A 16,026-nucleotide genomic window follows, 5' to 3' on the forward strand; every position below is an offset into this window, starting at 1 on the left:
AGAGGTAACCTTATACGACCATTACATTAATGGGTGACCAGTGGTAACATTATACGACCATTACATCAAAGGGTGACCAGAGGTAACATTATACGACCATTACATTAATAGGTGACCAGAGGTAACCTTATACGACCATTACATCAAAGGGTGACCAGAGGTAACCTTATACGACCATTACATCAATGGGTGACCAGAGGTAACATTATACGACCATTACATCAAAGGGTGACCAGAGGTAACCTTATACGACCATTACATCAAAGGGTGACCAGAGGTAACATTATACGACCATTACATCAATGGTGACCAGAGGTAACATTATACGACCATTACATTAATGGTGACCAGAGGTAACATTATACGACCATTACATCAAAGGGTGACCAGAGGTAACCTTATACGACCATTACATCAAAGGGTGACCAGAGGTAACCTTATACGACCATTACATCAATGGGTGACCAGAGGTAACATTATACGACCATTACATCAAAGGGTGACCAGAGGTAACCTTATACGACCATTACATCAAAGGGTGACCAGAGGTAACATTATACGACCATTACATCAATGGTGACCAGAGGTAACATTATACGACCATTACATCAATGGTGACCAGAGGTAACATTATACGACCATTACATTAATGGTGACCAGAGGTAACATTATACGACCATTACATCAATGGTGACCAGAGGTAACATTATACGACCATTACATTAATGGTGACCAGAGGTAACATTATACGACCATTACATCAATGGGTGACCAGAGGTAACCTTATACGACCATTACATCAAAGGGTGACCAGAGGTAACCTTATACGACCATTACATCAAAGGGTGACCAGAGGTAACATTATACGACCATTACATCAATGGTGACCAGAGGTAACATTATACGACCATTACATCAATGGTGACCAGAGGTAACATTATACGACCATTACATTAATGGGTGACCAGTGGTAACCATTATATGATCATTATATTATAATGGTGACCACGGGTAACCTTTGTAGAACCATTAATCAACAGGTTGGGAACAATTCCCCCTACATCGATATGGTCCCACTAAAGCATATTTCTTTAGTTCTATATAATAATGAAATTTATTTATCTGTAAGCATTAAAACAATAACCACTCTGTCAGGAAAAGAAATATAATTTGATAATCATAATAAGAGTATATACATGAGAAAACACAGAAATGTAGACAGATCTAATAAAAGGATTCATAACAGAATGTAAACTGGAGCATGTCTACCTGCCGAAATATGTGTGCTTCGACAATGACAAAGTCATGCAGAAAGTAGGCATATTCACACTTTTCTAACAGATAAAGAGTTTTACTTGTATTTATCATTACGCGCATTTATTTCGAGATATAAGAACTACTGGATTCACTGGCTCCAAGTAGGATACAGAATTCAATATAAGATCCTTCTTCATACTTTCAAATCTCTCAACAACGTATCTCCAGTTTACATAAAGGATATCCTTACAGTTTACAATCCCACACGATCACTAAGATTCGAATCTCTGCATCTTCTCCAGGTGCCCAGGACACGTACGAAAACATATGGGGATCGACGTTTGGATAAGGCCGCATCGAGGCTCTGGAACCCTCTGTCTTTTAAACCCAGACAATGTACTTCACTGTCTAGTTTTAAAGTGGACCTCGAAATGCATCTTTTTAGATTAGCTTTTAATTTGTGATTTTTTTTTTTTTTTTTTACATACGTAGCAAAAAAACTTCAGTTGCTATTTGAACTGTAGTTTGTTATTATACTTATGTCCTTTCTATGTATTTAATTATTCCTAAGGGTTGTTTTAAATTGTTTTATATGTTATTAGGGTACGTGTATCATTACATTAGGCGCTATATATTAATAATAATAATTGTGTATTTCAATTCTGACATTATGAATATTTTATTCACTTGTATGTGCACATCGATTTTATATTATCTTTTCTCTTACATTTGTAAAGCGCTTTAGAGAACTAATGTTGATAGGGCGCTAAATAAATCTTTTAATTACAATTACTTTCGGGTGACTCCGGGTCCTACTTGAGGGTATGAATTATCCCTCTGTATTTTGTAAAGAGGCATCCATGGATCTTACGAAGTTTGGATTCACATCGAGCAAACACGGTAACGTAAGAAAGACCAAGAAACTAAAGATAAAACAGAAAAGAAAAAGGAATATGAAAAGAAATTTCAAGTATCACGGATAGATGAGTATCCAGGTTTAGTGTATGAAAAGGCTGAAAGAGGAACATCAGAGGGCGAACCTGATGCCAAAATGTTTTGCGAAATTTGCCGTAACAACAAAGTCACCGCTTATAAATTATGTTCTATGTTTAGTGGAACAAATGCATTCAGGAAAGACACTTTGAGCTTTCACTGGAAAAATCAAGCACACATAAAATGTGCTGAAAGACAGGCAGTAAAATTAAAGAGTAAAGAAACCCAAGGCAGCAATCTGGTAGGCCCAATAGTTGAATGGACAGCTATTTTGAGGAGCAAATTAAAAAGCGTTTCAACACTGCTTACTTTGTATGCAAAGAGGAAATGCCCTTTACATCCTAACCAACCCTTATTATATTGCAAGAAAAGAATGGCCTTGATGTTGAGGGATTTTATAGATCAGACAATGCTAGCAGAAGGTAGCCCTACTAATTTTACACAAAATTACTTACCTATATATATATAGTATCATATTATCTATTCTTAACTGATCATGCATGCTCTATTAATTAGAGCTTGTATAATATACTAATATATCATTTCTAATGTTTCAACTTATGTACACTGTAGTAGCATTGCTAATCCTGTGTGGCTTTGCTTGTTTATTTATTTATTATATAATCATAAATGCTGCACTGACTTTTGCATTTCTTTGTAACACAATAGTAATCATATTTAACCAGGTTTGTAAAGTACATCTATTAAGAAATGTATGAAAGATCAGTGCAGAAGATTGCAGAGAAGAAATTTTATTCTATTCTGATTGACGGAGCTACAGATTCACCAGTAACAGAAAATGAACTTGTATATATGTACGATTTGTAAATGGTAGAGCACCAGAAAACCACTACCTGAGCATTGAAGACATTCAGAATGCAAACGCACAAGGTATTTTGAATTGCATTGATAAATCATTTGAGAGAGCAGAAATAGCAGACTGGAAATCCAATCTTGTAGGCTTTGGTTCAGATGGGGCCTCAGTAAGTCTAGGGTCTAAGGGTGGTGTTGCTGCATTACTGAAAAATGAAGTCCCCCCCCCTCTAGTCAGTGTACACTGCATTGCCCACATATTAGAGTTAGCTGCAAATAATGCAATCAAAAGTCAAAACATTATGAAGGACATCCAAGATGTGTTGACAAACACATACACGCAGTACCATTACTCACCAAAGGCTTGACGAGAAATGAGAGATATTGCAGATGCTTTAGAAGAAACGGTATTAAAACCAACAAATTTACATAGAAGACGGTGGTTACCCCACATGCAGAAAGCACTTACAATCATTTTGAAAAACTTTCCAGTAATTATCACTCACTTTGATCACATTAGAGGTGGAAGAATTGGAAATGCTGAAGTCCAAGGGAAGTCAACCAATATCAGCAAAAACCTGAAGGACTACACATTCCTGTATGTCTTTCTTAATGCTGGACGTACTCAAAACGAGTCTCAAAGTACAAAAAGACAACACCATCCTATCACAGTTTTTAGAATATATCACTGTGTTACATTTCTCTCTCAGTAAATTAAAACAAACAAATGGAGAAGAGCTTAGCAAATTTACTGGGGAGATTAATGGAGATGTTTTTCGCAACATCACCTTGCAGAATGTTAACTGTGCAGAAAACTACAGTGCAAAAAGAGAAGAAACAATTAATGTTTTGATTGAAGCTATTGACAAAAGGTTTGCACCAATGGAAAAAGACCCTATCTTGAGAGCAACTGCAACACTCTTGGATCTAACTGAATATTCCAGAACTGGGGAGGAATTTGCTCTGTTTGGCGTAGAACAACTTAACCTATTGATGCAGCATTTTGTTGCTACTCTGCAAAATGCAGATTGTAATGTTGCTGTAGTTGGAGATGAAATTAAGGCCTTCAAGACCCATGTCCATGCTCATAAAACAACACAAATTGAAAATTACTTTCAGTCAAAAGATTTGGCACAGAGATTTGAAAATTATCTCATGCTAGTTGAGACTCTCTTGGCCCTTCCAATTTCCTCAGCATCCTTTGAAAGAGGATTTCCATGCATGAAGCGAGTAAAGTCTGATTGGAGAAGCTCATTGGCACCATCAATGCTGAGAATGTTCATGTACATCTCCATTGAAGGGTGTCCATTTGAAGAATATAATAGCATACCTGTGCTTGACAGATGGTGGAGATCAGGTAGAATCAAAAGACCACGATTCAACCCATTTGATTTTAGAGGGGAGGGTGACACTGATTAAATGTTTGATGTTGATAATTTCACGTGTGGACATTTATGTTCCGTTGTTGTTGTTTTCTCTGTCATTGATTCAAGACAGGAAGTCTAGATGAAATTTTGTTTTATGTGTTTGTTGTTTTTATCAAGTGAATAAGATCAAAACTCAATCAAGCAGATATAATAATGAACTATATTTTAAGTAATACAGTTTTCAAGTTAAATTTTTCGGACAAGTGAAGTTGAAGTTCTGACAATTAAATATCTTTGTCCCTTATCCGAATGGACAAATCGGAAAAAGTAAATGTAGAGCCCTGTGTGTGGTTAGATGCTGATTTGTTTTATGCAAATAAATCTTTGGAATTCTAGTGCGATTCCAATACTATTCTTACTGGAGGTTGTGGGGTCGCCTTTTCGACAGATGCATGTTTTGATTTTACTTTCTTAGTATCATGCATGTACATTCATATGACTAACACCGTATAACTCTAACTCTCTCTCTCTCTCTCTCTCACGTGTACTCAATATCCAAGTGACCAGTACGAAATGTTTTGATCATTAAAGATATATGATGACATCAATCAAAAAAAAAAAAAGAAATATATATACTGCATGCATTTGTGTTTTTGTAAAAAAAAAAATCCAAACTTATTTCAACAAGTCAAATTCATACTCGAAATATGTGGATCAGTACCTGATGTTATTACATTGTACATTTGATATTGGTGAGGTTTTGTGTCGGCACATATCGTCGGCGGTAGAAGGGGTCATATAACAATTGTCTCTATATACAGATTTCACACCGGTTTTAAAAAGCAGGACAATTACACGTATTGTACATTGAATTGGATGTCTACCCTCTGTTATAAAACAAGAATAAGCACCTGTCGATCTGACAATATTTTGCTTTTGAAAATACAGAAACAGACGTATAAATTCGACTGTAATGATATTAATCTCTAATTATAGTATATACATCAAACATTTCAAAGACTATTTATAGGTTACACACCTTGGCGTAATATACACATATGTTCTCGTAATTACGAGATAATTATCTCATAATTACGAGATCTTTTCTCTTCGAGATAATTATTTCATAATTACGATATAATGGAATGCGATTTTACTTATTTATTTTTCACATGATACTAATAGGCTTTCGTACATTTAGATGCTGGGTTCATCAATAAACGATCCACAGTGCAATCTACTGTGTGGTTTAATTATCGATATAAAAACCTCTCAGGATTCTATACACAACTCAGTAATGTTGGTGCCACTGAAGCTTGACCAAATCTATCTAGCATGCGTAACTTTATATCCCCTCGCAGCTTACAACACTTAAGCAGTAGCATTGTCGAACCCATGTACTTCTACCAGGAATAAATTTGCGATGATCGTGATTCATTTTAGGTCTTATACAGGTACCAGGAGTCGTATGCATAAAAATTCTAGAATTTTCTTAAGTACATACTTAAATTTCTTAAGAACATTCTTAGTTAAGTAAGATGTTTAAGTTCCGTTGCATAAAACTTCTAAGCAACATGCTTAGTCAATCTTAGCAAAACATATCGTAATTCACTCAAGTACAGCGTTGCAATGTCAATAAAGTACTAGTAATTTCCATTTTGGCTTTAATGTAAACAAAGGCATGTGAATTGTAAATGATGGAGAAATAGATAAACTTATTGTGTAAAACTTAAGTTAAATTCATTAAAGAATTCCCCTTCATGTATTGACCGTGTTTAGATCAATTTGAACACATTTTTTGTTTGCTATCGATAATGTGTTTATTGCCCCTCCTCCTCGGAAACAATTGGGCGACTGATGAAGAGATGGGGAGAAAAGAGAAGAGAGAGAGAGAGAGAGATTTACATCACTCATTCGGAGACGTCAACATGATATCGTAAACGCATTTAAATAGCTATACTTACCATCTATTATAAAGATGCAAATAATATCAGAGTTGTTTTTATCATCCATACCATAATTTACTCCTTTTATGTACATGCAAAGCCTCTTACATCACATGTTGGTATGGATATTTTTCTTCGAACCATTTTCGACCAGAATATATCCCAAAATTATCTGCAGTAGTGATTGTATAACCACAAGTCGCCTTTCTAGTTTATATTTGCCGAAAAAAATCAAATGTATGAATAGAGGGCAAAGATCATTGTTTAATTTCAGTTGTTCTGTAGATTAGTGAAATAGTCTTGCGTATTTTTCTAGAATTAGCAGGAGACAAATAAGTTGTAGATGCGGATAATAGCGTTAAAGGAAACGCAGTCCCATTAACCGTTAGAATTGTGTTTTATCGTCGTGTAATGGGTTTATGCATTGATGTTTGTAACCGATATTCTTACTTTGCATTAAATCAAAATAAGAGAGAATGAAGGAGTATCGTGCTAGAAAAAAGGAGGAAAAATTAGGAGACCAATCGTTAAAGATGGAACGGAAACGCATAAGGGGATATTGAGAAATCTATTCCAACAGGAATGTCTATCATTTCAGACGAGGTTGCTTGATCGCTTGATGATCGCGTAGAACTTTCACTACTCTACAACTTTGCTTTGTATATTAACGATCTTGAATATTTTTTACAAGAGAAAGGCATTATTGGCCTACAAAGTGTTACTAATTCAATTGAAGAAGAACTTATGTTGTACATGAAACTTTTAATTCTGCTAAATGCAGATGATACAGTTATAATGGCTGAATCTGCTGATGATTTACAATGTGCGTTGAATGAATTTTTTATATACTGTACTCAGTGGAAATTGAATGTTAATGTCGATAAAACAAAAATTTTGATATTCTCAAAGGGTCCATTGATGAAAAGGCAATTTTACTATAATGGGGGTGTTATAGAGAATGTAAAAGAATTCAAATATCTCGGTATTATATTTTCTAGATCAGGGTCTTTTTGTAGAGCTAAGAAACATTTATGTGAACAAGCCCAGAAAGCTATGTATGGAATTATAAGGAAAATTAGATTGTTTGATTTATCAATTAGTTGTCAATTTGACCTGTTTGACAAAGTAGTTTTACCAGTTTTAATTTATGGATGTAAAATATGGGGGTATGAAAATTTACAAGTTGTAGAGCGCATTCATTTAAAATTTCGGAAACACATTTTTCAGCTGAAAAGCTCTACGCCCTCATTTATGGTATATGGCGAAACAGGTCGTTTCCCAATTTATATTAATGTGTATAGCAGAATGATTTCATACTGGCCTACATTATTGCAAGGTTGTGACTTTAAAATTGTTAATGTACTTTATACATTTTTGCATACACAATATCTTAACGGTACTGTTAAGAACCCCTGGTTTGAATGTATTCATCGAATTTTAAACATGTGTGGTCTTTCAAATATATGGAATCAACAAAAGAACATAAATGGAAAATGGATAACAAATTCTGTCAAACAAAGACTTAAGGATCAATTCATTCAAACATGGTCGAGCGATATGTTCAATTCATCTAAAGGTAAAATATACAGAACTTTTAAAATAGACTTTGGACCAGAAAAATATTTAGAAAAATTGTCAAAAAAATTCAGAACTATTTTTCTTAAATTTCGCACCACAAATCACCGCCTCCCTATAGAGACTGGTAGATGGATTGGTATTCCATATAATGAAAGATTTTGTGTTTTGTGTAACGAATCGAAAATTGCAGACGAATTCCATTATATATTAGAATGCAATGCTTTGTCAAATATTAGAAAAGAATACCTACACAGTAGGTATTACACAAGACCTAATGTTATCAAATTTCATGAAATTATGTCAACCAGTAAGGTTAAAACACTTTTAAAAAACTCTGTATGTTTATCTCAAAAATCTATGAGTTAGTCTGTCCTCCTTAATATATTTTGTAAATACTTTTTCAATACATGTATATTGTATATTTGTACATATTCTGACCTTATTCTTACTCAAATGTATGTTTACTTAATGCACCTCATGTACCATGTATAATGTGGTTTGAGTGAATAAAATGAACTTAAACTTGAACAGTTAATATTGAGTAGCAATTGACTAAGACTGCAGTTAATCGTCACACATATTGTTTGATGATGAATTGTTTGTTTTAATATTCGTTCAGATACGAACAGTTTTAGTTTACGACACACGATTAAGGAAAACAAATCTAATGTGTCCTAGAATACCTGAGACAGCTACAATCGGTGACTCTTGTTATTGAGAAACTTTCGTTTTATGTTATTCTATTTGAAGTGATAGTTTGATAAATAGTTTGACAATGATAAAATATTGTGTTCATTAAAGAATGCCTTCTATTAAATTTGATTTACTTTAAGTTTTCATTATACATCTAACACACGAGACATTAATCTGTAATCTACGGGACAACCATGATATTGAATGACACTCGCTTAGCCTTACCATTAGATGATGGATACCTGTCTTGAAAAATGAAACGTTTTCTCTGATTGTTTGAGATTTTTTTTCTAACATTTTGAATTAAAACAAACAATTGAAGACAATTCTAAAAGAAGACATTGTAAAGAAATATATGTTTGGGATCTTAACTGGTGAATTAAATTTGATATTTTGGAAAAACTATATAATTCAGCATTGGATCGACATTTATTCCCAAATACGATTACCTTTACCAAACATTATACAAGTAATAAAAATGTATTACAAATTTCATATTCGGTCGCAAATATAACTGTTCAATGAATATATTTCTATTCATAAAATAATCTACCTTTGTTGTTGTTAACTAACGGGAAAACATGACAAATATCAGATGTTGAAAATATTTTGGATTTTTCCTGCCTCAGTATGCTTCTTGCTGGTAACATCACAAAAAAAAATTTCTGAACATGTTGCAATTGATGCTTCAGTTGTCGTACTTCCTCGAGAACGAGTGTGGATAGATGGTGACTGGGCTTTCCTCTGATTTAAGAGGGAACATGTTTCCGAGCTTTGTTTATGAAATCAAATGACAGTAGTCGGATTAAATCCACCTCCTTGTCCTACACTCGTGGTTTTAATCCGACTGAAATAACAGCAGACGATAATTGTAAATACTGACGTCATTGGAATGTTGTGATATATTTTTAAGCGAAATTTCCAAGCCCAGTAAGTGTCCTATAGACAACACGATACAAAAATAGCAGCGACAAATCAATAACGAACAATTTGACGGCAGTGTTATATCCATTCATTCACATAGAGGAGTGATAACAGCATCTTGCTAAAGATTTAAGAGTTGCAATGTGCACTTATACTACACATACAATCATACATTTGTTACTTACTAGTGTCTACGTGCATACTCTATACATGAACGGTGACAGTTTACTACGTCACTTATACCGAGTTTGGGCTGGGGGAGTGTCTGTGCCAACAGAACTTACACTTATATTGTCATTTGTGTTATGATATAAACATCCAAATCCAAATCCATATGAAAAGTCGGGAACTGTCATGCAAGCTTACAGTGTCGCCTGAGTGGATCAAGTTTTGGTCAATATAGGTTAACCTTATGAATATTTTTTCAGGAGTGCGAAAATGTGTGTATTTCAGTTTTATTTTTGCCGAGTTACTGCGTGAAAGGTGAAGATAATGAAAATGATAAATCTCATAACTCTTATAAGCAATATAAAATAGATGACTGGGCAAACACGGACCCCTGAACACACCAGAGGTGGGATCAGGTGTCTAGTAGTAAGCATCCCCTGTCGACCGGTCACAACCGACGTGAGCCCTATATCTTGATCAGGTAAACGGCGTTATCCGTAGTCAAAATCAGTGTGCCAAGAACTTTTGGTGTTATGATTGCATGATCCATGGTAAAAATGCACAGAAATGTAATTTTGGTGTTATGAGCTACCTTAAATCCTGACACTAATAATTTACTCAGAAGTTGTTTTTCTGTTTCCAAACTCAACAAATAACCCTCGCGTAGCGACATCAACAAAGAGAGATCGAGAGATGATTTTAATCAGATTGGAGTTCGGATCCAATTAAAGTCGAGCAAACTGGGAATCTCTCTCTCTCTCTCTCTCTCTCTCTCTCTCTCTCTCTCTGTGTGTGTGTGTGTGTGTGTGGTGTATGTGAATCTAAACGAGGTTTAAAAGTCATCTCTCTAATAATTTGCATGTTAGCCATCTTGAAACAACTTCTTAAGATAAGTAAAGACCCTGCTTCACTAGATGTACATGTATATACTAAGTATATACTTCAGAATTAAGAAATAGTATGCAACATGCTAAGCAAAATTAATATTCAAACCTGCTAAGCAGAAAATTCATATTTAAGTATATGCTTAAGAACTTCAGAATTATTATGCATACGTCTTCATCTGATCTGTAGTGTGAAACAATCTCTCGGTGATTAGATCTATATGCAAAAAAGATTTTTGTTTGATGAATCGTTGCTTTTTCTGTTTGCTCCGCGACTTTGAACCAAAGAACATATTAAACCAGTTTTATTTTATGTTTCAGAAAGTCGGATGCGATCTTAAATATTTTAAGCGAATGTTCGTCTCGACGGTTTGTTTGTGACGGCAAAGTATAAGTTGGAATAATTATCTTCACGCCTAAAGCGGTAAATGTTTTTATCAAGTAAGTAGAACACACTAAATGGAATGTGATTACAATTATGATTATGGGAAAAGGCATGTTCTACCTAATTAGGTGCAAAACTGGGTACTATCTTTCAAGGAAGACTGTAAAAACTAGGGACTTCACAATAAAATAAAAGTGAGCGTGCAGAATAATTGTCAAATGAATGCATCCTTTATGGCAAAATAAGCAAGAAATGTTTATAAAAATATCTGAACAATGGGCAAGTTAAAAAGAAAGCGAAGGTTATCAATGCAGAAGATCGATGGACAGAATGTTTTCTGTTAAGTTTGAGTTCAGTCAATACTGGGCTATCAGATGAACATTTATACCTTCGATATGTTTCGACGTAAATTCACAGGAATAAATTACACGACATCCTGTCCTGTTCGCCAGAAGTTTGATAAACAAAGATAATACGTAATCTTTTGAAACATGCACTTTGACATTTATATGTTCTGAATCTAAAATTAGCATAAATAGGGAACGCAATTTTTATAAGTGATAATATAATTCAGCAATTTTTCAACATTGAACGATTCTTGCAATTAAGAGCTGATATAAACTATCACGATCGAATTTAATAACTGTTACAAAAATGTAATGACCCCTCTGGGAAAACGGCAATGTATCGGATTCTATTAATCACTTGCATTCCAGTCTCTATCAATATCACGAACAATCAACGATCCCGACATTCATACGCTCTGTAGTGCAACATACTCCATGATTAATCAAACAAGACTTCACTATAGCGAGCGCAGCGAGCTCTAGAGATTGAGACAGAGAACATTCGAGCTACATTATGTCGACTGACAGAATCAATCGTTCTTTTTTTATCTCGCAAAGTAAGATCTCATTGACTCGAGATTATCAACTTACGTCGATAACTTTTAATTTCATCCCAGTCTTATGATTCCCTGTGCTTTGAAAATGTATGGATGTATAACGAAATGCGTTACCGGTCATATCCAGAGCAAGATTGAATATTGTTTAACGTCCCTCTCGAAAATATTTCACTCATACAGAGACGTCACCATTGACGGTGAAGGGCTGCAAAATTTAGGCCTGTGCTCGGGGCTTATGGCTATTGAACAGGGAGGGTCTTTATTGTGCCACACCTGCTGTGACATGGGACCTCGTTTTTTTCGGTCTCATCCAAAGGACCGGCCATTTGGTCGCCTCTTACGACAAGCAAGGGGGCACTGAGGGCTCATTATAACCCGCATCCCCACGGAGGGGCAAGTTGATAGATGTAACGACGCAGTCTTTGCTTGACGTCATCATATTAAAGAGGAGGGGGTGGGGGGAAGGTCGTATCAAAGATATTTTTTGCACTTACTGTTCAAAAGTTATTAGCAAGGTTTAAGTTTTCCAAAAGTAGGTCAAACTCCAAGGTCAAAGTCACAGGGTCAAACATTTTGATACCCACGGAAAGGTCTTTTCACAAGGAATACTCATGTGAAATATCAAAGCTCTAGCACTTACTGTTCAAAAGTTATTAGCAAGGTTAAAGTTTCAGACAGAATGAAATAATGACGGAATGACAGAAAGGACAAAAACAATATGCCCCCGATCTTCGATCTCGGGGGCATCAAAATACAAACTATGGCCGTATCTACATGCATGGTACACATGTGCTTCCACATCAATTGGGAAAAAGATATATCGGTAAAAATCAACCGCACTGGTCACCTGAGCAATCCCCAAGGGATTTGAATTTCTGTTCTACATATATATCTAAGCAAAATTCTAATATTCAGCAGCAGTATAAAGCAACATGTGTTGTTAAAACTACAAATGCTTCTGAAAGAGCCCATACTGATGAAAGACTTTATATGATTTAGTGTATTACATGCATACTACATGTAACACCATCTTACTATTTTGGACCCATCCTAGATTTAGAACCCTGGGTTTGCGAAATTCACAATTTTGGTGAAACCTTCTGTTTTTCCTAAATATGCATTTAGTTTTTATACAGCAACAGCAAATCTGAAGAAGTCTTTCAAATGGTAAAGATATTTAATCACTATGACCCTTTTCGCCACCATCTTAGTAACAAAACCCTTACCATGAAATTTATATTAACAAGATATGAAAATAATCTATCGATTATAAAGTCTCTTAAACGAAGCACTGGCTGTATAAAAGTGGGTTTTTCTGAGTAATACTATTTTACCCCACATGAATATGAGTTACCGTACCTATACTGGATTCCTAAACTACATAAAAACCATTACAGACAAAGATACATTGCTGGATCCAGTAAGTGTTCTACCAAGCCCCTATCTTTGCTCCTCACAAAAATATTAACAGCTGTGAAGGAGAAACTTCAAACTTACTGTGCCACAACATATGCTAGAAGTGGTGTAAATCAAATGTGCATTCTTAAAACTTGAAATCGGAAAACCTTTCTCAATACAACAACATCAAAACCTATGACTTTTCAACACTTTACACGACCATTCCTCACGATAGATTAAAGACTAGACTTTTTTTTTTTTTTTTTTTTTTTTTTTTTTACATCATAGACAAAAATGGAAAACGGAAATATTCATATCTAGTGATCAGTCATCAAAAAATCACTTTGTTAAACACCACTCTGATTCCACGCACAAGTACTCTGAAGTTGAAAAAAATATGCTAAAGTTCCTCATTGACAATATCTTCGTGGTCTTTGGTGATCAGGTCTTCCAAAAGTCTGTTGGAATTCCCTGGGGGCACGAATTGTGCTTCTTTGTTAACTGACCTGTTTTTATATTCATATGAAGCAGAATTTATTCAAAAACTTCTACGAGAAGAAAATTTTTCTTGCTGTGGCCTTCAATTTGACATTTAGTCATATCGACGACGTTTTATTTACTAACAATAATAATTTTCATTCATATGTCGATTCGATATATCCATGTGAACTCAAAATAGAAGACACCACAGAGTCATCCACTTCTGCTTCATGCTTAGATATTTTATGGAAAGTAGATATTAACGGCAAACTAACAACTCAACTTAATGACAAACGGGATAATTTCAGCTCCTCCATCGTCAACGTCCCATATTTATGTAGCATTATTCCATTATCACTTGCATATAGTGTTTATATATCTCAAATGATTCGATACGCAAGAGCTTGTTCAGCGTATGGTCAGTTTTAAATCGAGGCAAGCTACTGACAGACAAGTTGATGGTACAGGGATTTCAACAGTCGCATTTAAAGTCAGCATTGGGCAAATTCTATGGTCGTTATAACGATCTAGTTTGCCAACACAGCCTACACAATGTATCATTGGGTCAAATGCTGTCTGACGTGTTTCGTACCGATTCTTTGCACACTGATTTTGACTACGTACAACTCTGTTCACCTAATCAAGATATAAGGCTAACGGCGGGTGTGACCGATCGACAGGGGATGCTTACTCCTCCTAGACACCTGATCCCACCTCTGGTGTGTCCAGGGGTTCGTGTTTGTCCAACTATCTATTTTGATTTGCTTATAGGAGTTTTGAGATTGATCACTGTTCGTTATCTTCACCTTCCATTAATAACCCCCTTGCACAAAATCCATTGAATTATTAATTCTATTTAAAAAATCTTCAGCACAAAGCCCTTGATTTTGAAACTCTTTAAAACATTTCTTTCTTTCCTTTAGTAAAACTGTCATCACTTGATCCTAATTTGTAGGCCCCAACACCCTCTCATCATTTTTGAAGATCCCACGTTTCTATCAGTCCCGGTTTTAAAGTTATACAAGTTTTATCATGATCAAGGTCAAAATTCAAAATCACTGGAGTCACTTGGCCTTGATACTAGTTTGTAGGTCCAATTATCCGCTGATTCCATGTGTCTATCAGTCCCGCTTCTAAAGTTATACAAGTTCAATACACAGTATCAAGGTCAAAGTCACTGGGAATACTATTTTGAATGTCACAACATCCTTTTATCATTTCTGATGATTTCATGCCTCTATTGGTCCAGGTTCTAAAGTAATACGAGTTTTTATGATTAAGGGTCAAAGGTCAAGATCACCTGTGTAATTTGACCTTGATACTAGTTTGTATCCTCTTATCATTTCTGAAGATCCAATGTCTTTATAAATTCTAGTTCTAAAGTTATGCAAGTTTTTATGATCAAGGTCAAGGGCACTTGACTTGATACTAATTTATAGATACAATAATCCTTTGATCATTTCTGAAGATTCAATGTTTCTATCAGATCTGGTTCTGAAGTAATACCAATTCTATGTTTTGATTACACATACTCAAGAAATCGTGCGATCGTGCGTGTGAATATACCCTCGCTTCACTGTTTGACAACTGTCACAGCCAGAAACGCCAACAATATTGCTCTGCGAGTTTCGCTGATTTTTCGAATTTTAAGCGTGCCGTGTTACATTAGCAACGGCCTGTAATCTATTGTGGGTATTTTGCTCTGCAAAAATTCGTTTTGGTAATACTTTACGCTGTTAAGTCTTGTTTGCAAAATATTCTCGCGCTGTGTTTTTTTTTTCTTTCTCTCTCTTCTTTTTGTATGTCACCACTAAGTTTCTTTCGTTTAGTTGGCATAATTTAAAGAACAAGAATATCAGTAAAAATTATGGATGCCTCCCGAACTGCATTTAACCAATGAACTACATGTACTCCGTACCTTGGTCCAAAAGATATTTGTTAAAATTGTGTAACACACAAGTTCTTTTCACCTTTTATTCACAGTTGTAGTGTAATGTGATCAATCAATGAATGAATCAATGACAGTGCTCCTATAAATATAAATAAATAAAAACACATTATAATTTGTTCTAGTGACTTAACCAATGTACAAGATTTGCTTGACCTCAATCATATATACAAACATATTTCCTTTGCAAGGATTCATATGTAGTACATGTATTATAAACATGCATAATTAGCAACATGAACAAATAGCAATTGCAAATACGCAAAGTTCACAAACCTAAACAAGGCA

This window comes from Ostrea edulis, chromosome 5, assembly GCF_947568905.1.
Source record: "Ostrea edulis chromosome 5, xbOstEdul1.1, whole genome shotgun sequence".
NCBI lineage: Eukaryota > Metazoa > Mollusca > Bivalvia > Ostreida > Ostreidae > Ostrea > Ostrea edulis.